The sequence below is a fragment of the Mus caroli genome, unplaced genomic scaffold (assembly GCF_978045245.1).
Source record: "Mus caroli unplaced genomic scaffold, Mus_caroli_1 scaffold_7, whole genome shotgun sequence".
In the NCBI taxonomy this organism is placed as follows: domain Eukaryota; kingdom Metazoa; phylum Chordata; class Mammalia; order Rodentia; family Muridae; genus Mus; species Mus caroli.
In genome coordinates this window covers 95,679,946-95,705,821 of record NW_028227262.1, presented here as the reverse complement: position 1 = coordinate 95,705,821, position 25,876 = coordinate 95,679,946, and the positions used below count along the sequence as shown (strand labels likewise).

The 25,876-nt window shown below is 44.5% G+C and overlaps 1 protein-coding gene across 1 annotated transcript in view; it reads left to right on the top strand.

Annotated features, from left to right (window-relative positions):
- Window positions 1-5,773: 5,773 nt before the first annotated feature.
- The window catches only part of LOC147003979 (cyclic AMP-responsive element-binding protein 5-like), a 267,689-nt gene continuing 247,586 nt past the window's right edge, over window positions 5,774-25,876 (top strand). Inside the window, exon 1 of the mRNA XM_085840875.1 lies at window positions 5,774-5,808. The gene's annotated coding sequence lies outside the window, so the exon portion shown is untranslated. The remainder of the gene's footprint in view (window positions 5,809-25,876) is intronic.

The window sequence follows — 25,876 nt, the reverse complement described above, 5'->3', positions numbered from 1 at the left end:
TTGGCACTGGTAGGAAGCTTCTTTCCCTCTAGCCAGCTCTCAAAGTCCCAGGTGTATGCAGGCTGCTGGAGGAAAATGTCACCAACAGTGCTGCCTGGCTGTGAAGCCTGAGATCTACAGAATATATACATTTCTAGGAGTCCCTTTTGTTTGTTTGTTTAGAGGTTGCTGCTCTGCTTTGGAGAACCAATAAGGGGTTCATCCCTGGAAATCTTTTTCCAGCAGTTTTACACATACACATACACACACACACACACACACACACATACACACACACATACATATACATATATACATACACACATATACATACACACACACACATATATATATGATATGTGTAAAAAATGCCATTAACTTGAGGGTGGAAGGGTTGGAAGGAAGGCACTGGGGAAGGACTGAATGGAGGAAAGGCATGGGGGAAAGTGATATATTCTATTTCAATTAAGAATATATTAAAAACAAAACTATAGGTGCAACTATGTCACAAGTGGGATAACCAATTACATTCTGATGTTTTTTATGGCTCTGCCCAGAGGTGAGGCCTGATACTTTAAATCTAGCCAAGGAGTCATGGCTTGAAGCTCACAGCCTCACAGGGATGAACCTACGACTGCAATTTTGCTAATGGACATAGACTCAGATTTCCCTCTAAATCCCTATTTCCATACCTACAGATCAGTGCCACTCTCAGACCTCATTAGAGAAGTTTCTTTGTGCAGTGGATGGTGGTTAATACAGGAAACTTACAACTGGTTAAAGTGCAGAGAACAAGTGTCTTTGGAGTGCTCATAAATAAATGGGGGCACCTGTGTCACACCCCTCTTCCCAAGGTTCAGAGAACACCAAAGAGAAGGAGAGGGGGAAAGGAGGGAGGGTGGGGAATAGAGGAAGGGAGAGGGAGAGGGGGAGGGGGAGGGGGAGGGGGAGGGGGGAGGGGGAGGGGGAGGGAGAGGGAGAGGGAGAGGGAGAGGGAGAGGGAGAGGGAGAGGGAGAGGGAGAGGGAGAGAGGGAGAGGGAGAGGGAGAGAGGGAGAGGGAGAGGGGAGGACCAGAACAAAACAGTATATTCTGGACATGACAAAATCACTACATATGTGAACTTATGGCAGTTGCAGTTGCCTGGCCAAGATGCCAAAAATCAAGGCATTCAACATTCTAGCCTCGAGGATAAAGGGGTTTATGATCCCCCATGCTTAGTTGAGGAATTATTGGCAGCTGATGGCTAGGGGGAAGGAAGTTGGTTTTCTTCAACAGTGCCCTCTGGTAGGTCAAACAAGATCCAATGAATGGTCCATACCTATAAGTATCTGAGCAGTGAAAATTGGACTCAGTGGATTAGAAAAAGGGGGCACACACAAGGATTGGGGGTTGGGGGTGCAGAGTGTATCTGGGAGGAGTTGGAAGGAACAGTGGGTATGAATATGATCAAAATATATTGTATGTGTTTCTACAACTCTCAAGAAGCTAGGAAAAACCCTATATTGCAAATTATGAATCCATGTGTTGATTAAGCCACGGATGAAGTCAACCTTACGATCCAGTCAATCCCTAAAGCTGGTAAACTGCAACCAAATACTTAATACTTGAGCCTTTGGGAGCCATGCATTTTTCAGTTTGTCAGTTGGGAATCTTTGTTCCCAAGAGAGATAGTAAAGATGCCCATGACACCCATTTTAGGAGAGATACAGTCGTGCCAAGTGGAGCCATCGATGAGGGAAAACTTCCCAGTTGATTCCAGCAGCATCCTTTCTCCTACCATTGCTAGTTGAACTAAGAGAAGCCTGTGAACCATCAAGTCTTCCATCTCCAGCAGCAGCACCGCCAACGAAAGCATCTACGATGAAGCCTCAAAGCCCTCCTAGAAAAGTGTATGCAGTGAGATGAAATGAGCTACAGTCTTTATAGTAGGTGCCAGGATAGTAGTGTGGACCACAAGAACCCTGGGTCTTGAAAAGAAACCAAAGACATCAGCCAAAACGTTAGAAAGGCTGCGATGAAGAGGAAACCTATGTTGCAAGCAGGCCTACATCAATGTTCTCCCTATTATTCACCACGTAAGAATCCACTAAAGCGGCATCATTCAATGTGGAGGTCCTTAGACATTTGCACGAAGAGTCACAAATGTAGACTCCTTTGAGCTGAAACCCTTGGTAGGGTCAGAACCAAGATGCTACCTTTACCATGCTCTCCCACGGCTTCCTGCTTAGTTACCGAAGTCTGAGGAGCCTAGATTCAAGGGAGGACACCCTTGTTATTGGCCTTTACCTTTTAAATTACGTGTATCAGTATTTTGTCTCCGTGTCTGTCCATGTGCACCACTTGTGTACCCGATGTCCATAGAGCCCAGAGTAGAGCACCGAATCCCTTAGAGTTACAGACAGTTGTGAGCCACCTCCTGGTGCTGGGAATCAAACCGAAGTCCTCCAGAAGAGCAGCCAGTGCTTCTAACCACTGAGTGATCTCTGTAGACCCGCCCTTCGTTATTATTATTAAACCCCAGCACCAGGAAGATTTGCCAACATTCATGGTCATTTGGACAGGTGTAACTGAACCCAAAGTGCAGGACCAAAGAATCTCTTCCAAGGGAGCCAGGGGATGTTTTAGCTGGCTAAGTGCTGTAGGGCTGTGTAAGCATGAGAATCTGAACACCCCTCCCCCCCCCCAGGTTACAAAACAATCCATGTGCACAGTTTGCATCTGCAATGCCCAGCACTGGGGATGCATAGACAGGATGACCCTCAGAGTGCGTTTGGAGTGCACAGTAGTGTCTAGCTGAATCAGTGGGCTTCAGGGTCAGTGAAAGATACTGACCTCTAGCCTTTAAGCATGCATGCATGTGCACGTGTGTGGGCACGTAAATGTGCATTTTCTACCAAGATGAGCTGCTTGGAATTGTTCGTGCCTAGCATTCAGTGTGTCCTGGCAATGCTGTCAGTTTGTTAGATTTGGAAAAATTGTTTAGGCTTTGGTAAATCCATGACTTTGATCCCCAAATTTTTCCCTCCCTGGTCCAACAACTAAGGAATAATCTGTAGTCTGGCACTGGGTTATGTATTTTCATTTTTCAGGGTGGATACTGGTTACTTCCTCACAGGTCCAACCTCTGGGTGGGCTGTACCCTAGCCAGTTGGGCTTGATTTTGGTGTAGATGACCCTGGTTCCACATGTCCCACTTGAGACCTGGAGGTGAGACAGCATGGCTAGTTGGGTGCTGGTATCCCAGTGTGTAAATGCCATAGACTGTGCCACCTGCTGAGTTACTCCTTGAGACACCCTTGCAATGTTACCTCCGTGATACTTTGGTTCTGAGAAATCCTGGGTGAGACTGGGTGAACCAGCACAAGGCAGGCAGGCAAGCGAGGCACAGACATGGGGGCCGTTGGCAGGGTCTGATGGGTAAGAGGCTGCTTGCTGTCCATATATGCCCATGCTACCGATGAAAGAATGATGGGGGAAATTCTCTTTTTCAAAACCTGGCTTAAGTTTACTAACATCACTGAATGCCTCAGTCCCAGGACTTTCATTAACAGGGAGAAGGTGGGGCTTACAGAGCACTCTCTCCCAGGGCCGAGAACATTTGTTAATGCAAGTGATAAAATTCTTGAGTTACTGTAAATATTCCCAGTGTTGCATTAAGACAGCTGGGTAGTGCTTCATGAAAACTTATTTATTCATGCTTCTTCTGTTTAGATAATTCTGTGAATTGAGCCGTTTAACTCCTTGCAGGTGTGCGAATCTTGTGACCATCACCCTGGCTTTGCCCACTTAATTCTTCCCTTCATTCCTTTGGTTTATCCACCAGGGGGAAAACCCCAGCTCTCAGCTCCAATGCTGGCTCAATTCCTTTGGGCACTTTCTTTTTCTCTGAGGAAGGAGGTTGCTCTCTGCTCTGGGTGAGCAAGGCTGTACTGGAAATTGAGATGGAAGGTGGATACAGAAGCTGCTGTTCAGTGAACCATGGTTTCCTTCCCTAAACCCAGACAATTGAGCCATCACAGTCAAGGTTTTATTGTTTCAGATTCAGGTTAGGACCAGCATCTTCTTTCACAGTTCCTTCAGTGTCCCATGGAGAAGAGAAGAGGAAAATTCACAGAAGAGCTTATAGGAAGGCTACAAGGAAAGAGGGAGTTGTCAGTCCCTGTGATTTCAGGGAACCCTGAAGATGAGTGGTTGGGGAGGAGGGGCTAAACACTTCAAACCAGAAAGGAAATAGAAAGCTCTTCCACTTAGTATGTCAAAACCAGCTCAGAAATGTGACAATTTGGGCAAAGCATTACGATTCCTAGCCAGTCTAGTCATGATCCTCTGGCAGACTGCACAGTCACGGCTGTGATGCATTGGGCTGAGAGGCACTATATAAATGTCAGATGTTACATAAATGTCAGGAGCCATTATTGTTTGTTAATGGGGGCTAAACTGTTCCTAAGCAAAGATCCAACTCCCAGCCAGCAAGCTCTTAGTTGAAGTTCTAACCAGTAAGCCATCAGAAAAGAATTAACATGCCTGATTCTACCAAGGAACCCAGGTGGGGTCTGGGGTTAGACATGCGCTAGAGTAGTCCCTGCTGATCAGGAGAGCTCCTAGCCTTCTGAGTCTGTCTGCCTCAGCTCAGCTGTGAAATTGGGATAATTACAACACACTCCCCGCTTTTCCTTATTGTGTCAAAGTCATATGTAGAAGAAGAAAATGGTGTGGCTTCAAGTGTTTGGCAAAGTGTGAGCTGTTGTTGGATGACAGTGGTCATTTTGAACAGGCTTTCAATGCTCCCCAAAGGGAGAGAGAGCTTCCAAAAGGAAAACTAGCCCTTGCCAGGGATGAGGAAGGTGAGAGAGGTGGCTTCTGGCCCATGCTGAAAAAGGTCAGTCCTCTTTTCCCTTTGCAGACCTGGCCCTAGATCCTGTATTCTAGCCCTGGCTCGGCTGCTTCCCAGCCGGTGAGCTTGGGCCAGTAGCAGAGGCTCTGGAAGCAATGGCCAGGGCCCTTCCGGCGCTGACGCGGAGTCTAAATCCGGCTCATCATTTGGCTCTTGGCTGAGATTCACCCTTCGCCTTTAGAGAGATTCTCTCACAGGTCGGCACATGCAAGGTGCGAGACCAGGGAAGGCTGTGTGTAGTCCTACTGAGTGTGCACAAGAAGTTATATGCCCTTGAGCGTGATGAGGAGAGAGGCGGCGAAATGGAGATGTAATACTAAGAAGCCAGCATGCAGAGAACACTGCAATGAGGTCACGGCTGTCACAGGCAAAGGATCTGGGTATCTTCAGTGGCTGGGGTAGGGAAGTAGGTAGGAAGTGTCCTGCATTTTTAAGTGTAAACGTCTCTTTCTACCTCTTTCAGCATCCTTACCACCTCTTGGACACACCCCAAACCTTACTTCTTTCTGACCCTACAGACACTCCTTGCAGGAGAGCTCCTGCCGGTGTCTCCTGCGTGGCTCTGTTTGAAACCTTCAGGATTGTTTCCAAGCTGACTCACACCACTAATGTCGGGGAGCCGTGTTACTCGGCGCTGGGCTGTGCAAGCTGTTGCTTGCGCGATCGCGGGCGCCGCCGCAAGCACCCGGGTCCGCTCGAGGGGCGGGATTTGGGCGGGGCGAAGACCGGGCCCGCCCCCTCGGCGTGCGGGCCCCGCCCCTCTCCCCCTCCTTTCCCCCAACGGACCGCAATGATTTAGAAGTTCAGGAATCCCACGTGACGTCACCGGGGGGGTGATGTAATGCACTCTAAATAGAATGTATTGTAATCTTTGCTCAGTCCAACGTGGTCCCTTCACCCGGGCTCGGCTCTTGCCTTCTCCACACTTGTTTGGTAAGTTCCTAAAAATACGGCGCGGCCACTTCTGGGGCTTTTGCATTTAGCCACTTTCGCTGCACTTGCCGCGCGAGCCGACTCCGGAGCGTCCTTGTTTGCAGGGGTTGGTTCATCGCTGCAGCCGCGAGGTTACTTAGTCCAATGGGCAGGTCACAGGGCAAGGAGTAGAAAGGATGCGATGCATTTTTTCCCCTTGATTTGTGTTTGTAAACACTTTGGCGGATCAGAAGGAAGTCCGGCCCCAATTGCTGGTGGACTGTGGAGTTGTGCTGTGTCCTGTAGTCACCCAGAGACCCCACGCCGTGTCCGTCCCGGAGCGCGTCTTGGTGATTGCTGCGCCGTGCGACTGGAGGGATGCTGAGTGGAGCCAGCGCCGTGTCCGACCCAATGTGCGTGCGTGTATGGGAGCGCGCGTGAGTTTCCCTGACACGGGGAACAGTTATGAATCGGGGGTGTATGTTTGCCTCCAGAGCCCCGGCATGGTGTGGAACCCTTCTGAAGTGTGGTCAAGCGGCGGTGGTGGTGGCGGCGGCGGCAGTGGTAGCAGCAGCAGCAGCAGCAGCAGCAGCAGCAGCAGCAACAGACCAGGAACCTGGAGCCTCCTCGCATCCCGTTTCTCAGTGATGCAGCGGAACCCCGGGAGAAAGTTAGCAAACTTCCAAACGTTGCGGCAAAGTCGCCTGGTCACCTAGGGGCAGCCGAGCGAGTTCGCAGGGGGTTCTCCCTCTCCCGAGTGCCCAGCGGCCGCTGCCAGTTCTCGAGACCCGCTGCCGGCTGCAGCTGGTGGGCGCGAGCCCGGGAAGGGGCGGTTGCCTTGGAGGGGGACTTGACTTTCGCTCCAGGAGCTCCAGCTCGAGAGTGCTCCGCAGCCCTCGCCTTCACTCCTGCAGCCGCCTCCCGCCTCCGTCCCCTTTGCGCTGGCACTCTTACTTCTTCCGGGCTGCTGCCCCAAATGACAGCTGGGGCCCGAGCCGCACTGCACCCAGGCGGTTCTCAGTACCGGGAGACAGAGTCTGCCTTTGAGCCAGATTCTTTATCGAACCGCTTAAACTTTTCACAAAGTTCTTAAAGGGTCCAGGCAAGCAGACACCGCCCCCACTAAGCCACTTTAGAGGGACTATAGCCCGCTTTAATTTTTCATTTATTTTCTAGTCATAGATTTATTTCCAGGGAGTGTCTAGTAGAAAAAGCTCCAGCTTTCCCTGAACGAGTGCCGCCCCCACTTGATGCTAGTTCAGCGCTGGGAACTGGAGTGGGCTACTTGTACATCGTTGTCAGTATCAGCAACGCTTGCTTGGTTTATTTTTCCCTCTTCCTGGCATGTGTCAAAGAATAAAGGCTGGCTACAGGTCCATTACGTCATTCTGCAGGCCAGTAAGTGTTTTATTAAGGGGCTTCAGATATTCAAGGGTTTGGGGGCTCAGAATGCTGACAAAGCAACTCTGCACCCCCTCCCCCAGAGCAATTGTGGGTTCTCTGGACACAGCTATTGCCCTCTCTTTCCCCGACCCCTCTTCCTCCATCCCTCTCCCGCCCACCTCGTTTCACTGGGCCTGCCCCCGCCTTTTACAGTTTCCCCCAGGGAGAATGCTGTCCCAGGAGTGAGCTGAAGAGCTTCTGGTGTCTGAGCGAGCTCAGTACCTGATGAATGCTCAATCTGCCCTTTTCTATTATTTAAGAAAGGCACTATCCAGGCCGGTTTTTCCCACGCGAGAATGCTCAGCCTGGATAGAAAACCCCTGGAAAGGTTTAGAAGCCTTATATGCTAATAGCTTGTACCTGCAGTGACTTAGGAAAGCAATAAGCCACAGCTAAGAGCCCAGAGCCCCGTGAACTGAGCCTAGGAGAAGGATGAAGGACCTGACTAAATCAGGTTTAGCGGGAAAGGATCTGGATTCGACATTTTATTTCCAAAATCAAAGAAGTGTCTGAGAGCTGAAAGTATCATACAACACTTTGCTGCTGCTGCGTGCGGTACTTTCTTATCCTTATCCTTGAGTTTCTATGTTTGTAGAGGAAGTTAAAAGCCCAATTTAAAGAACTGAGTTCTTCCCCACTTGCTCTTTAGAAGAACACCAGTAGCAAAAACACCACCACGTGTGACTTGTTTCAGGGACAAAGAGTGAAAACTTTTGGGCTTGAGTGAATAATGATAGCAGAAATCCAATAAAAACAGACAGAGGCAGAAGCTTTGGGCTGGGGGACAAGGTGTTTGAAGGCTTTTTGATTTGGAGATGGAGGAAGCTAAGTAGAGGAAATTTTATATTCTAAATAGGTGGCATTCTTGAAGAACACGTGTTTGGTTATAATTAGATCTACTTTCTCCAACAGACTCTGGCCGTAGAGCAGGCTTTGTGGAGCTTGTGGCTGGAGATCTCTTGACACCCCTTCCTCAAGTTTGTGGCAGCATTATTTATTGGCATCTAGTGATGAAGTGGCATAAGTCTCCTATGGGAAGCACGGGCATTGAAAATGTTAAAATTCTTGTTTGTGATGCAGAGACCTAAAGGGGAAAATGGGCAGGTCACGGGCCCTGGACAGTGTGATTAATGATCACTGATTTAGTGATCAGTGATTAGTGGTTTTATTCAAACTGTTACCTCTGACCAGAAGCACACATCAGAGGATTAACAGGCTCTTTAGATAAATGCTCATTAGTGGAAGGGGAACAGCAAAGATAATAGGCATGCACCCAGGGACAACTTTCCAAGAAAATCATTCCCGTCTTCAGAATAATAAGCTCTGTTAACAGAAAGCCCTTTTAATTTAAAACTTGCTTTTATCTTGTAAATCAAAGTTAGATGTAAAAGTTTGTAGTGCCATTATAACCTAAATTTTCCCATATCCATGAGATGTGGATTATCCCAGTAGCGATATTTTTTTATTTAAATAAACAATTGGAGCTTTAGAGTGGCTGAACCCTGACAGCTTAGCTCCCAGGGCTGGAAGGTGTCCCCCCTTCACGCCTGGAGACTGCACTTTGCTAACTAGATGGCGCACTGTTATTTGCTGTCCTCTGCTGCAGAGCAGGAGTAGAAAGAAACTGAGCATGTAGCTGCTTGCGAGGTGTTCTTCAACACAACAAAGTTCATTCTGTGTGGGATTGGAGGCTAGACAGTTCTACAAGTTTTTAGTCACATTTTCCATGTCAGTTAAATCTAGGGAGTTGAAGGCTACTGGAAAAATCAGTCTCATTACTAAAAGGAACTTAAAGAAGGAGGGAGGGGAGAAGGTACCAGAGTCCACAAGATAGGTCAGAGCTGCAGAGTGACTGCTAAGTGACAGGCCTGCTCTCTCTTTAACTAAGAGCCAGTCCACAGTCTTCTGGTCTAAAAGACTGAGTACTCAAGTACTCAAGAACTTGTTTCCTTTCTGATCTTGCTGGCTAGAAGAAGTTACAAGAGAGAAGGGAAATTTCTGATCTGGAGACTGCAGGAGGCAACACCGTGCGGCTTGACTCTTGCAGCTATGGTAAGAGCATGCCCATGTTTCTGGAGCAGAGAAAGCCCTTACATCAGTCCAGATGAGTCTCATACTGCCACAGACAGGACTTGGAAATGGAGTTTTATCTTACATATATTTGTATGTGGGTTTTTTGTTAGTTTGCTGGGATCAGTAGGATTTTGTGTAGGTATGTGAGTGTGTGTGTGTGTGTATGTGTGTGTGTGTGTGTGTGTGTGTGTGTGTGTGAGAGAGAGAGAGAGAGAGAGAGAGAGAGAGAGAGAGAGAGAGAGAGAGAGAGAGAGAGCTTTATTTCTGAAATAAAATATGTTTACAAAGCTGTGAGCTGCTGTGGGGGAAGCTATGAAGAATGGAAAGCAAGGTGGCAGGTAAAAATCTCTTCAGAAAGCTTTCTTGAGTCACTTTAAGGAGTACTTGAGTTTTAGCAAGAAGGCAAAAGAAACAGTAAAGATTAAAGGCAAAACAAAACAAAAACCATGTCCACACTCAAACTTAGATACAGGCTCCCCTAAAGAAGGATGTTATTGATTAAATAGCAGTTTTACTTGAGTTTAAAACTCTTAAGATAACAACTCACTGCCTTCTTACCCGTTTTCTCATTTTCTGTTGTTTACATTGTTTTTACATGAATTTCATATTTTAACTCCTCATTTTTGTGTAAATTTTTATTTTCAACTCAACTAAGAGTAGATACATTTACTCAGCTGATAATATCTGCAAGTCATATTTTTTAAAAAATATAAATAACTGATTTCTATAAATTACCTGTCAGGCAAAAGCAGTCAGCTTTTTAGATTGTTCCTACAAAATATGGAAGCTGTGCCTTTCTATTTTGCTTTGATGTTTCAGCCTTTGAATGAATGGCGGAGTAAATGGTGATCTGTTAGACACTTCTCCTGTGTAGTTTTTCATTTGTCAAATATTCTTATTGGGACTACTTGCCAGTTTCTCACGCCTGCATGTTCAAAACAAGTCAGAGTTTTTCCACTGCGACTTGTACCAATGTCACATTTCCAGGCTCCTGATTTCTTCCTGTGACTTTCTTTTTAGAAATCGGAGATCATTAGAGTGTTCGTCTTCAGTTGGGAATTGTTTTGTAGGAGTCTGGTGGTCCTTGCCCCTTCCGCATGTGAACTGTGTCTGTGCAGTTGGTTTTCTTCTGGTTGTACTGTTAGATTGGAAATGGGATTTGAGCGGTGTTATTATTTCCGTCATCTTTTCTTTTCCTCTTCAAAGCAATGCTATTAGTCACACAATTAATGTGATCGAGCCTGGTGTTTCCCATCTATATACTGCTTTTGCTGCTTGCAAATTGGATTTCTAAGGAAATTTAGGATTTTTTTTTTTTTTTTAGAGGCAGCTTTCTTGGAGGAGCGGGACAATGACCTCAGTCAATTCCTTATCTTGTCCAGTTTGACTGTTGCTGTGTTATGGGAATGAACCAAGGGCTTTATACATTGGTGCATAAACATTTAAATTGAGAACTATTTCTCCAAATTCTGTTTAAGAAAATGATACCATTGAGATAAGGAGGCGCAGAGAGAACAGTAGCCTTGAATAAGTCTGGAAGATAAACTTTCACAAAGAACCTCTTCCGACTGCTATTTGTGAACTAAAGTGTACTATTTTGTCACCGTGCTTTATGGAGGGAGTTTGGTACTTTGAAAAGGACTTCATGTAATGTGCTTACTAAATAATTATTAGACTTAGTAATTAAGAAAAGAGAGCAATTAATGTATTTTTAACATTCATTATTTCTACAGTTAGGAATCACAAATGATCAATTCAACATAAGAAAATTTTTAGAAAGAGGGAAGGCTTCTTAGGAGCTCCCCAGTAGTGGTAGCGCTCTTCTGAAGACACCCGGGAAAGACTCTGGGACGTTCTGGGAATTCCGAGTTCGGGGAAAACTTCTGAATGCCTGCGAAGTGACATGGGATGCCAAGTGGCTTTTCCTACAGGTTCACTCCCTAGTGTCCCCCCACCCCCTGCTTTTTTTTATCTGAAAAAAGAAGTCAGGAATAAAAACATTGATGTGGATTTGAATATCGCAATTGGTTTCTTCTATTTCCTGAAGGTTCACATTTCTAATCCCTGCCCCCAAGTTAACAAGAATGGGAAATTACCATGTTGGCATTTGACTTGACCTGATCCCTCAGGGAGTAAAGGGACTCTTCTTACTCAGCCTAGAGACTTTGATGGTGGGTAGAAACTGATAGCTGTATATAGATGCTGGAGCTAGGGAGAGACTCTTGTCAACCCCAAGGCCTGGTTACATCTCTTAGCTTGTCCAAGGCCTATGCCAGAGAGAGGAAACCAGGGCTGAATGCCTGGCCCCTGTCTTCAGCTCAGATTCTCTGTCTGTCAGGCAGGCTGCCTAAATGCTCTTGTCATGGATGCATACAGCAGAGGCCAAGGCTTTAGAAACCTTTCTCTCATTAAGCCTTTTCACAGACAGCCTTTCAAAGACAGGTTTCTAAAAATTAACTTGACTGCTTTGAACAAACAACTGTAGTTTCTAGTCTATATTTGTATATATGTATATATATATATATATATATATACATATATACAAATATATATATACAAATATATATATATACAATATATATACAAATATACATATATACACACATACACACATATATATGAAATATATGTATGTAATGCTGATTTTCCTAAAATCTTTTAAGCTGACTTTTTTTTTTTAACCTTAAAGTCTTCTTCATGCTTACACTAAGTTTCACAAAACCCATACTATTGAAGTTTCATTTGAGGACACAAACTGGGCAGAATTAGAATGGTTGACAACTCTGTCTCAGCAGAAAGCAAGGGCTTTCTTTCCTTGTCTGCATCATCTCTAAGGAGAGGTTCTGAGAAGAGAGAAAAGGCTTAAAGTTTATATCCGACATCGTTCTGTGGAGCAGAGCAAGTGCTCTGCCCTCTCTCACTCACTTACTTTGGCTTGGCTCACATCTGCAATATGTTATGTTTTCCAAGTCGGTGTGGGAGTGAGTTTGGAGTACATACTACTCTGTGCAAAGTGAGCTGTCTGGAAGCCTGCTCTTTGGGTTTCATTGGCAAGGCTTGAGGACTTGTAACTAGCAGGGAATAATTTAGTAGCACCGAGGGCTCCGGAGCCCTGGGCATTTTCTTTCTGTTTTAGACTCTGTTGCCACTGGATGGGGGAACAAGAGTATCTAAACAGAAACCTTGAATGCTTGTACTGTGTGTATCATTTGGCTTGACCCACGGCTTTCCTTTCCAGCCCTTTGCATTTGACATCAGCACCCAGGCCTCTTTCCTTCTTTTATTACACCAAGGAACCCCTATGTTGCAGGCATGATTTCCCAGATGTAACAGATTTTGGCTAATTTTATGCAGCTCTCTCTCCGCTGGCTTCCCAAAGGGGAACAGGAGGGACAATAATAACAACAAAAATCTTTGGTTTTTTTTTTTAATTTAAATTAGCTGGCCATTAAAAGAAAAGACATTTAATTTCCATTTGGCTTGTTTGGTAGGATCACAGCCATTTTATCAAGACTGAATTTTTCTCTTGGAGTGAATCTGGCCTTAGCTAAAGCTCAGGTTTCAACTTTTGCATCTCAGAGAATAGAAGGCACTGGGGATAAAGTCCATTGCCACCAGAGTACTGAGGTGTGACTTGATGAAAGCGAGGAGGAACATGACCTGCCTCACTGCAAGGACAACATTGTGGCTTCTCAGAGTGGAAAACAACAGTGTTCCGAGTTGAGTCAAAAGCAGCTCTCAGGATGCTGACAACCTTCAGCATTAGCCCGTTGGTTTGGTCTAACCTAGTCTGGTCTTTTCTTACTTCCAGGGCCCCATGAATGGCAGGCTTGCACATTTCACTGCTGAGCTATACTCCCAGGTCCAGGGTCATTTCTCTGCTGAAATGTGGCAAAAAGTCTCTTCCTCCATTCTTTGCATTTACTTCGTGTTAATATTTCTCTAGATTTCCTTTTTTCATATCCATCCCTGCAGACTACTTTGTACTCAGGAGTGGCCCCCACAATACCACATCACAAAAGCATGCACAACTGCGAGGGCCCCTTTTCCCATAGATAACTCCACCTTTGTATCTAAGCTTCGAAGAAACAATTAGTGGTACAAATGAGAGAAAAACCATTTGGCCGTCAAGGCTTTTATCTGTTGTTCCACAGTGATGTGGCCTCTATGGCAACAGGCAAAGCCTGAGACTGGAAAGTCCCCCATGTTGCACCCAACTTACTGAACTGTCACACCTCAGTGCATCCCTCTACTTAGAGACAGGGACTCACTGAGAAGCTCAGGTTAGCCTCCAAGTCCAGATTGCTCTGCCTCAGTTTCTCAAGGGCTCAGATTCAGGTTTGTGCTATCTTAGACCATTGGCTAAACCAGTACATTCCAAGAGAGGAGGCAACTGGTGTAATTTGAAGTGTAGAGAAGCCATATAAAAAAGAAACAGGAGTTCATTTTAATAACTGTGTGGCCCAGTATTATTCCAAATATTATCATTTCAAATTTCAACATATAACCAATAGAAAAACATCAGTGTGATGGTTTACAATGTTTTACTTTTTGGGGATTAGGCCTTTGAAATCTAGGATGCATTTTGCCATCTTGATTATTGAATAACCACATGTCAAGTACTAAGTAGCCATGACTACCATGCTAGACAATATAAAGTCTATACATGTCTCTTAACCATGGCAGCCCAAAGAAACCACCCGTGGCACTTAGAAATCATCCACAGGCTTCCTCTAGAATATGCTACTTGGTTGACTAGGAGTGGGGCTGGGCCACAGTGTGCTTATAGAGGCCCCCAAGAGTCTCTAATGTGCAGTAAGACCTGAGAGCCTCAATTCTGACTTCTCTCTAAGGGCTTCTCTTTAAGATTCCATGATTCCACTTAAGGAAAGAGATTGTAATGAAGCCTTTCTGAGTTTGGTGGCAGCAAGCCGTGGATCCAGATACACTAAACTTTTCCAAACAAATGTCAGCAAACATAATGAGGGGAGGTGGTGATGGGTTGGTCAGTCCAGAGGCTTGTCACCAGTCCTGACCTCCTGAGTTTGATCCCCAGAGGGCATCTCGGAGGAGGGAAGAAGCAGATTTGCAGGTTGCCTTCTACATGGATGCTGTCATGTGCATGCCCACGAACACACAAAATAAATTAGTAAACAGATGCAGGACATTAAAATGGAAACACGGGGAATGAAAAGGAAATGTGACAGAATGACTAACTTAGGGATTGTTCTAAGGGCCAGACACAAGCTCCTAACATGGCTGTCTAGAACAATATATTTCCTGGATGCCTTAGCCAGGCCAGCCTGGTCTATAAAGTGAGTTGCAGGACAGCCAAGGCTATACAGAGAAACCCTGTCTCAAAAAACCAAAAACAAACAAACAAACAAACAAACAAACAAACCAACCAAAAATTGATTTACATGTTACTTCGTGGAAAACCTCTATTGGGGAGAAGGTCAAGATCCCCACAGTTTGCTTGTTTTACCAGCTTACTTTCCTGCCCCCCATACTACTTGACTGTAGTTGTTTTGCGAGGGAAAAATCTTACTTCATTAGAGACATCTGGATCCCTTAGAGCTTCTCCCCTCCCAAGCATTAAACAAGTTTTGTGTCACTGCCTAGACTAAAGTCACTCAGAACATGACGTTAATTATCATCCTGGACTGAAAGCGTTCGCCCTATTTGTCACTCTTGAAAATATTTTAAGACTCAGTATTTCTCAATGAACACTAGAACATTCATGTGTGTGTGTGTTTTCTACCTGTGTTTTTATACTATTTCAGTATATGTATTCACTATAGGATGCAAAGACTAAAAATCAGAATCCCTTATCTCTTCACACACCTGTTTTGTAGAGTCCACAAGCAGCATTGCTTGTGGGGCAGAGAAGACACCATCCACCCCTTGTGACTTTATGCTGCTGAAAACCTCTGCATCTCTGACTCCCGGAGTCATTTCACCATGATCCTCTCTCTTCAGGTCCTAGAGAGCTGTCTATTTCCAAATGCATGACTATTGAGCCACCTGCTTTTCTAACATGTCTTGAAGCCATTGGAAGGATTCAGCCTCTAATGAACAGAGCTTCAACCCTATTTTATTGGCAGAACAATTGAGAAATTGACAAGGGGAGCAGTGTTGGCTCATTGTTTGAAAAGGGTGAACAGGATAAGAAAAGACCTTAGATTTGTGAGTGTCATACCACCTAAACATAAGCCTTACTTTGGATGGTCTGCAGTACGGATCTTTCTGTTGTTTTGGGCCATTGCCCTGGTTTTGTCTTTATAATGACTCTGTGATGTTTCCCACACTGTCTTTGCACTTTAATGGTTTCTGTTTATGTACTCCCTAGCTTCAGGCTACATGTACCTGAATTGATTAACAATGTATACATGTATATTAACTTCCAAACATGGGATTTATTCTAAAAGTTGCAAGGAGACCTATGTTGCAGACAGAGCTGTGCTTTTGTTGGTTTCTAGGGAAACCTTCTCTCGGGCTACTTTGTGACTGACTGTTAGAAGAGTGTATGTGGACAGCGGGTTAGATTACTGATGCCAGTTACTCATCTGCTTTGAGGGATGAAGATAAAGGACTGTGGCTATGCATCCATTGACTGGGGTAGACTCTAGTCTGGTTTCTTAATGGTGCTTAGTAAAATACTTCAGCACTTGCTCTGTCCATGCACTGTCTTTACTCTTGATCTGGAGCCACCTGCTTTTGAGATTTGGTTTTTTTTTTTTTTTCTCTTAATAATGGCAGTGGTTAGGGTGTGGCCATTGTAGCTTTTCTATATCTGTATCATCAGTGAGACATGCATCATAATTAACAGTGGGATTTGTGATCAATGCCAGGGAGCAGTTATTCTGTATCTTTTGCTAAGCATTATATTAAAGATTAAAATAACCTTGACTTCTCTCTCCCTTCTGCCTCTCTCATGTGTGCCTTTGTGTGTATGTATGTATGTGCTTATAATTATATAAAATATATGTAAGTAAAATCCTTATTAGGGCACATGGTTGCTTGTGAATACACTTATCACTGTTTTGTTTCTGGTTTGTTTGAGACAGGGTCTCACCATGTAGCCCAGGCTGGCCTTAAACGTCCTTTAACTCAAGATTCTCCTGATTCAACATCCCCCTTCCCTGAGAACTGGGGAAGCCTACACTGTCACATCAGGCATCATCTTTCATTAGGATGTCTAGAATTGCCACATTCTTTGGGCAATTCTATTTGTAATGTTGGTTTAGGAACATACTATTAATTAAAAGATATTGCTAAATTAACGGAATTGAGAACATATTGACAGCATCCTCCTTCTTAAAGGCAGCCTGCCTCAGCACTCACTGTTTACAGCTTCATCCTCTCATTTGCAAAGCCAGATGAATAACAACTGCTGTTCTTAGCACTGTGCTCCGCGGACGTCATAGAGTTGATGGTGCACGGAATTTTGGCACCATGAAGCAGCATATAATTTGAAGTTGTACTTTTTGTTAAATACCCATGTTAATCCCCAAGCCATTCAAAACATTAAAAAACCCAAACAGCAATGTCTGCTGCCTGGGTGGAGGCAGTTCTGGAAGATGAGCACACTGTTATTTAATTTTTTCCCTGTGTTTTAGATGCACTTAAAAACTAGAGAGAAAACAAGCCAAACAAACAAACAAAACCTGACCTTCGGAAGGAATGTTTTAAAGGCAGACAGCTTAACCCTTAAACACTGACTTCATTTTTATTCTTTCCAGGAAAGAAACACTTTTTTAAAAATTACAAAAGTCCTTGTATCTTTAATAGGAACGCTGTAAGGGTGAATTTGGGAAGTCATATTCTTTTAGTTTTAATTATTTGATGTAAATATGAGATTTTTGATATTAGTTACACAAGCAAGAGAATATCCTTAACATTGTGGAACCATTCACTGAAAAATAGTTAAGGTTTGTGTTATGTATATTTTACTTCAGTTATGTAAAATGATGTCCAAAGTTTATTTGTACCTGTCTTCCAGATAGGAGACAATGCATAGAATATTTGGTCCGTGCTAGGTGTGGTGGATTTGGTGTTTTAACAGAAAGGTAAAAGATCTAAAGAGGACTTTTGCCACTTCAGACTAATGCAGAGAGGTGATGTGGGTGTATGTATGTGTGTGTGAGATGCAATTTGGAAATGTAGAAAAATCTCAGCAGCCAAGTCCCAACACCAAATTCCTCCATTTTGGATCTAACTTAGGTCTTTGAGGCTTGGAGACATCTTTTAGCAGCAAGGCCATCTAGCTGCCCCATTTTTAGGACTTTTAATGGGATTTAATATAAAATGTATTAATTAGGGTGACATCCTACTGCACAGTGGAACCTGCAGAGTGGTATTTCCCTTCCATCTCATGGATAAAGAAGCTGTGTGTGTACTCAGGTACACACACAGAGGCATACACAGACACAGATACTCACAGACACAGAGACACATACACAGAGACATACACAGACACAGAGACACAGACACTCAGACACACACATACATACACACACAGACCTACTTTGAAAAGCACTCCTTTTCAAGGCCATCAGCCAGATGCCCAGTGCTTACATGGGGCATGGAGTCCGACAGAGACAGCACTTTCACATACATTACTATAATCCTTTCCCTCCTCCTGGCCTTTCCCTTGTCTCTATCCTTCCTCTTGGCCTGTGTGCTCCACGCGTACTTGAGATCACAGCAGGAGTTCCCCTGAGGAAGACCCTGAGCCCACACTGGAGGGGTTGGGAGTGATGCTGATTGTAAACAATTCTTTGCATAGGCTACAAATAAACTTCTGCTGTCCCCCGGAAAATCTTGGAACAAGTTGTCAAGAGATCAAGAGTCCACATTTTTACAAGTTAAAGATAAAGCTTCTGAAACTAGCTACTGTCTTTTCTTTTGTCCTTGACTTTGTCTTCAGAATTTCTGTGGCCAAAGGCAGCACCAAGCTTTTACCTTGTGAAGGAGTTACAGCTCACGATGGTTTGTCCCACCAACAGACTTAATGTTTATTATTTTTCTATGCTAATAGCCACTGACAAGGACAAAAGCCACCAGTTTTCATAAATGCACATAAATATCTACCAAACTGGACATAGATATCCCAGGAGGAGAAGAAAAATTCAGATTTTCTAGCTGTTGATGGACAATTTATAGTGTGTATGCATTTTGAAATCACATCACAAGAAAGAATGAATAACAGTTAAAAAAAATGTAGAGTTGGGCTGTGTATCACTGGTAGAGTACTCGATTAGTATATTTGAGGCCCTAAGTTTGATTCCCAGCACTAAAAATATAAAAGGTGAAATACTCAAAATGCACAGTTCTGTTTTTCCAAGAGGTAAGCTACTGGTTGTCCAAGGCTAAGGTGGGTCTAGAGGAGGATAGGAGACAGATAAGTAGTAGGTGCTTTCTTAGGGGCTTAATAAAAGTGTCCCTGGGTAATTGTGATGGTTATAAATATTTGTAAATTTTAAGGTCGTTGAAAAATGCACTTTAAATTGGTGAATTTCATGATTTATGAGTGGTATCTCAATAAACTTGTTAAAGACAGACAATATATCATAGAGGAAAATACAGAATGTTAAACGCAGTTGGCCTGCATCCCAAATGCGGAACTTCTGTTTTAGCACGCCTTATGTATTTGGCATGGACATACATATCAATACGAGGACAGGAGGAAGGTTTGTCAAGTCACCGTAGACCTCAGGAGCAGGAAGAGCTGATTCCCAACAACCTTACTGTTTGTGGCGTATGGGTCCAGTCCACACTCAGTACCCTGACATTTCTTGCTTAGTAGACTTCGGTGATCCTCCATTCTCCACACGGTCAGCCTCTTGTTAGTTCACGTCCTTTATAATGACGGCTGATGTTGTCCTCTGTGCCCCCAGCTTCTTAACACCAATGACGTCTGACGTCGGCCTCTTCCCTTGGCAGACATAACTATGTCATCTCCAAGACGTCTAGACTTTACTCCAGCAATGTCCTTCTCCTTCTGTTCTCTCCCCCCCCCCCCAACCCCCGGCCTTAAAAAAAAGTTCCTCTTATAAACCGAGAAATTAGGAGAAATGGATTATTTGCCAAGTCTTTCTTGGACAAACTTTCCTTTTCTGTCTACCATTTCAACCTTCACAACAAACCTACGAAGAGCCAGGGTGATGGGGAAAGCGAGGTTCATCAGCTGGGGAGCTTTCCCTAAGTAAGAAAACCAGGAAATGGGCAAGTTTGGGCCCAGGGCCAGTTGTGTCTGGTTCCTGAGTGTTTACTTTTTCCATTCTGGTTACCAGATTAATCTTTCCACTGCATGGCTTGGTACATCTCAGTTTCCTGATCAAAAGCTTCCACTTAAGGCTCTTAGGACAGCCCTATCAATCTCCCTGTAGTTTCTTCCCATTGTCGTGTCAGGCCATGATGAGCTACAGTTTGCCTTGGGTGACAGTTGCCATATTCAAACCAATTCCTGCTCTATAATATCTTGTATTCTCTTTCAGTACCCTCCAGCACACACACACACACACACACACACACACATACACACACACTCAGGTACACACACAGAGGCATACACAGACACAGATACTCACAGACACAGAGACACATACACAGAGACATACACAGACACGCAGACACAGACACTCAGACACACACATACATACACACACAGACCTACTTTGAAAAGCACTCCTTTTCAAGGCCATCAGCCATCATTATTTCCTGATTTCCCAAATGAAAGTCTGATACAAAACTTACTCAACTCCTTATTGTTCTGTTTATTTACATGTGAAGCTCACAGGGTTTCCACATAGTCCAGGCTGTCCATGAACTCACTAGGTAGGCCAAGCTGGCCTTGAACTCTTGATCCTCTCACTTTTTCCTCCCAAGTGTTGGGATTACAGGTGTGTGCTACCACATCTGGCTTCCTATGAATTAAAAATGTATATTTTATCAGGCTTACTTTTTAGTGTTTACCATAAATATCTTCCCTTAGATTTTTGAGCTCCATATTGATGCCAGTTGAATCTCCTAGATTATAATATCTTCATAAGATTCTATATGCAGTGAAAGACTACCCAGAACATGGAGAGGGTAGTTCACTCATGTTGAGTGAATTGATTGAACAGACTCTTGGGTATTCTTTTTTTTTTTTTGGTTTTTCGAGACAGGGTTTCTCTGTATAGCCCTGGCTGTCCTGGAACTCACTTTGTAGACCAGGCTGGCCTCGAACTCAGAAATCCACCTGCCTCTGCCTCCCAAGTGCTGGGATTAAAGGCGTGTGCCACCACCGCCTGGCACTCTTGGGTATTCTTGTCCTGAATCTCCTCCCACTAGTGTTTTCTTGGAGGACGGGTCTAGGAGACCCTTTAGGCCTATTGACAAAGGCTCACTGCTGACAGACGGTGGGGGAGAGACAGATCTAAATGTAGGGGCAGTGTTGAGCATTATCCACACCCACCAACCTCTGTAATCTGTAACCATGGATCTCTGTTTTACATTTCCTCTATGCCCTACCCAGAAGAGAACCCAATATTTGAATACTTTTAATCACAATACTGAGACATTTTAAAATACTGCTTTCTTCACTTAAAACTATACCGCAGACATTTTTCATGTTGTTACACTGTTTTAAAAACTGTGATTATCACAAAATCCATGGAGTCACTCTCCCATAATTTCTTAACCACCCCCTATTGTTTGACTGTCAAGTTTGCTGTGGATTTTTTTTTGACAATTCTTTAAAAATACCTGATCACTCTTTTGCCAAGGGAAATGTGTGCTCTACAGATCTTCTTCTCTTTCCCTTAAGCTGGTTGGGAAAAAAAAAAAAACAAAAAAAACACCGTACTTTTAGAGTTGAGTTTAGGCAATGTTGAAACAGAGAAACAGTTGGAACAAGTTTGTGTTGGGCGTTCCTCCACATGTCTTATTCCTGTCCTTCCCTTTCCTCTCAGAGTACTCTATTCTCCCAGAGTGACTGGGGGCCTGGTTGTCTCTCCCGGGATAGGTCTACCTACTGCAAAGCCTACTCGCTCCTGCATCCTTGCTGGACTTGTGGCTCTAGCTCATGTCTCCCCAGAGCTTCAACGAATCTTGGCAACATAGTGCCCAGTGTCTTTCCTTGTGTGTGTGTGTGTGTGTGTGTGTGTGTGTGTGTGTGTGTGTGTGTGTAAGAGAGAGAGAGAGAGAGAGAGAGACAGACAGACAGACAGACAGACAGACAGACAGAGAAAGAAAGAAAGAAAGAAAGAAAGAAAGAAAGAAAGAAAGAAAGAAAGAAAGAAAGAAAGAAAGACAGAGAAACAGGAAGAGGAGAGACAGAGAGACAGACAGAGAGACAGATTATACTCTCTCTCTCTCTCTCTCTCTCTCTCTCTCTCTCTCTCTCTCTCTCTCTCTTTTTAGAAGACTTCTGGGGATGATTATATGGGGGCCCAACAACAACACCCAGCACAAGGTAACACTTTTCTCTTTCCCTAGAACACTTCCAGGTTCTAAACCTGTGGCAGTCAGCCAAACAGACACAATCTTTCAGTGAGTATTTAAATGGATCACGTATCACAGAATGTAAGGGCTGAAAAGAAAGACAAAGCTAGACACGAGGAGAATGTGCACTCCGTGGCCTCTCTTATGAAGAAGTCTGGGACACAGAGATCTATTGACCAGAGTTATGATTCCCAAGGGAGGAGTGGGTGTGACATATTCTAGGCTACTGCCACCAAAGTCCTTGTGTGTTTGCTACGTTTGAGGAACTGCGAGGCAGGTGTCTGGAGGTTGTGAGAAAGCACAAAGTGGGCACTAAGTGTTCATCTCAGCTGTATAGGAAACCTTACATCGCTGTGAGTAGAGACTCATCAAGTCCAGTCTCTGTAGGACCTGAAGAGTTCTTGCAAAGGAACAGAAACCGCCTTCAATGCTGCAGTTAGTGAGTTGCCTCCTGGTCAGACTCACTTTTTTTTGAAGACCTCTTTTGCGGGACTGAAGAGCAGACTCTAGGAACAAGGGTGGTGGTATGGAGTGGGAATTTGTGGGAGACACAGTAGGAGTTGGATTGTTGGATTCGGGCTGACGGTAGAGTGGAGAGGATTTGCTGAATTGGTGTGGGAATGAGTCAGGGAAGATGGCGAGGTTTCTAACCCAAGACTAGAAAAAGGGAGCTGCCTTTGGCTGAGATGAGGGAAATGTAGATGAAAGACAAGCTGAGAGGTGGGGACATCCAAATCTCAGTTTTGGTGTGTTACGTATGAGGAAGAAGACAGTGAGATGCTATTTGTGGAACTTAGGGAAGCAGGTTCAAATTGGGATCACCCTCTTGGATATCCCAGAGCCCTGTCTCATCTGGTAACACACAGACAGACCTTCATTTGCCAGGCTCCGCGGTGCCACCATGTCAGGTTCTGGGGCCCTTGCACATGCTGTCCCGTTTATGGATACTTTTGCCTGGAATACTCCTCAGCTTCCCCAGTTTTTAGCTCAACTTGGACCGCTGCTCCCTTGACCTTTTTGCCTTATGGCATTTATCGGTCTTCAGTTTTGTGTGGTTTTTAAGTTAAAGCCTGTGTTTCTCCTAGAATCTAAAATCTGCAGCGTTAGTAGTCAGACACACTTTGCTCAGCCCCATTCTGCCAGCCCTGTTCAGTATTTGACAAATGAGTGGTTGGCTATTCTTGCACCTAATCATTTCTTATCTTCCTAAAATGCACACTGGGGATTCCTTAAGGTCTCCTGGGCCTTTGTGAACAAATACTTCTTTACTAGGGGTTGCTGAGGAAGGACCAAATCACCCTCAAAGGCTGAGTGATCACTTGACTGTGAAACTTTGCAAAGAAAAGAATTTAAGGGTTGTGCCAACTTCCTTTCAATACCCACCCCTCCTGTTTCCTTGTGGGTATCTTAATTGCATTTCTCTGGACACTTCTCTCCAGCCTCCCTGGATACTTTAGAGTGACCTTTGACACACCTACCCCTTACTGTTTGACCCTGAATTGGGGCCAATGAGGCCAGACCTGGCAGGGAGCCTAGTGGGGGCTGGGGAACCTGTGAGGGCTAAGGGGATATGAACATGCTAGCTGATGAGCTGGACTGTGATGACCCTGCATCCTGGAAGATTATTGAAAATAATTCCCCAGGGAAAAGAATTGATTTACCAAGAGTGGGTCGTTAGATTAGGAAAGAGTTCAGATCTTTTGTCTTTGCCAAAATAAAGCTATAATAAAGGATGGGGTTAAATTTGGGAATGAGTTTCTTACTGTCACTGAAAAGCTAGTGTGAGCTACCAGGGCACCTATGATTTTGGGGGGAACACACACACTGATTCCATGTACATGTCTGCTCATGTGATGAAGAGGTTGCTGACTGACTCACTTTTAAGTATGTATCACTTGGGCAACTTGAATGAAAGAGGTTCAGTCCTTTTAGATAAGCTGTAGGAGACATCCACTCAGCCAGTGTGCCTCGGAGCATCTGTGAACCTCACAGGGAGGAGATACTGAGGCAGGAGGGACTGAATAAGAGAGAAAGTCCTTGCAGTCATGGAACTTAAGCCATCTCCTCATTGGTATCATGTCTGTTTATATACTCCTTGTCTTTTTTTGGATGAGGTGGTGATGAATGTGGAGTACCAAGTAGGTTTTACAATTCTATATACATGATACATGATGAATGACTACTATGATTTTGAGTGTATAGTAAAGCAATTGCTTTAGTTAGCTGTTGCTGTGTAACAAATGACCACTTCCTGCCCCGTAGACAGCATATGATTATCCCAGAGTTTCTCTGGGTCATGAATCTTACTGTGGCTTCCTTGGGTAGTCAGGGTCTTACAAACCACATGTCTGCCAGGAGTGTGGATCTCCTCTAGCCAGAACTGGGGATGATCTACCGGCCAGCTCGTCTGTCTCCTGCAGGCTGTCTGTGATCAGATACAAGCTGACCTCTCTGGCTGTTGCCAGGCTTCACACCCTCATGGGCAGTGGCTATGTGGCATTATTTCCTCTCTCCTGGGTTTTTTTTTTCCATTGTGGAGGTCATACTTGGAGGCTAGCTTCCCTAAGAATAAGCAATGGCTCCAAGAAAGAGAGCAGGGAAGGTAGAAGTCTCAGTCTTCTTTTGGTCATCAACTCTCAGAAGCAAAATCCTTTTACTATTCATAATCTTGTTCTTTAGAACCAGGGCAATGGGTCTAGCCTGTACTCAAGGGGAGTACAACAAGTGGTGGCCAGAAGGCAGGGACAGCGAGGAGACACTCAGGCTGCTCCAGCATCCTTGCAGTAAACATCTTCAGCTGATGCTGTGCCTGAGCAATTACTGAGGTTACAACCAGTGGAAAGGAAAGGTCTGGAGGAAGTCGTTACCAAAGCGTGCCTAAGAAGACGTTAGGACAGCAAGGGAAGCAGTGTGGGGAGATAGAGACACTTAGGATTTGAGTTGTCATCAGTGAGGAATCCACATTCATTCTGATACCTCTGACCCCGACTCGTGTTTGGACACCCACAAATTCTGTTGGACAGAGTGAAAAATACTTTCCAAGTATTGAAGTAAACACTGGCCAGTTTTTCCTAAGCAGGAGTAGCAAGAGTGAAAAAATTTGAAGCGTGTTTTATTTACTGGTTCAGGTTGACATTCACGCACCTCATTATATTCCACCCAAACGTGAAAGCAAAGCCGATGTCAATTTCAATTTAATGCGGAGGAATAGATAAGGTACCAGGAATCCTAACACTATGCAAATGAGGAACTTTACAGCTGTTTTGAAAAAAGAAAAATGGGGCCTTAGAGATGGCTCAGCAGCCAAGAGCTCTTAGCTCTCTTGTAGAGGATTTGGCTTCAGTTTTCAGCACTTATATCAGGCTCTCTGTACTGTAACTCCAGTTCCAGGGGATCCAGTGGCCTTTGCTGCCTCTGCAGGTACTTGTAGAAGACTCTCATAGGCATGCACACACATGCAGCATTTGAAAGAATTAAAAAAGAAAGGAAAAATATGACCAGTTGTCCAGGAACAAATGCCCAGAGGCCCCAGGCAAACATCTAGTCACATTAGGACTGATGGGCCTGGGGAGGGATATAGGGTTTCATTCTAAGTGCAACAGCCTGCCACTGCAGGATTTCAGGTGGCTGCACATAGCTGTGCATTTTATTATTTTAATTTTATGGTACTTCTGACGGCATTAGCTGTACTTCATCTAGAGAACTGCTTTGTTTAACATCGGGTGCAGTGATTACACCACGTGCTTTATGCCTCTGAAGTGCTGTGCCCTGCAACCAGCCAATGGCCAAGGCCATGTGGTAGATGCATTTGAAATGAGGCTCCCTTCCATCTTACAAGATTCCCACTATGACATTAGTGCGCATGACAGAACCCAAAAGAAGTTCATTGAGAAAAACACTGAGTGTAGGAGTCTCTTGGCAGATTCTGTGCATATTTCCTTAAACAAGCAATACCTTCTTGGTTATGTCATTGATGGCTGCTGCCCGCATGCCGTCCTGCAGCATTTTGGAAAGCCGGCAGGCAGTTAGGTGATTTGACTGTGGTCATCTGGGATTTTAAGTGAGAAGGGAGTGTGTAAAATGT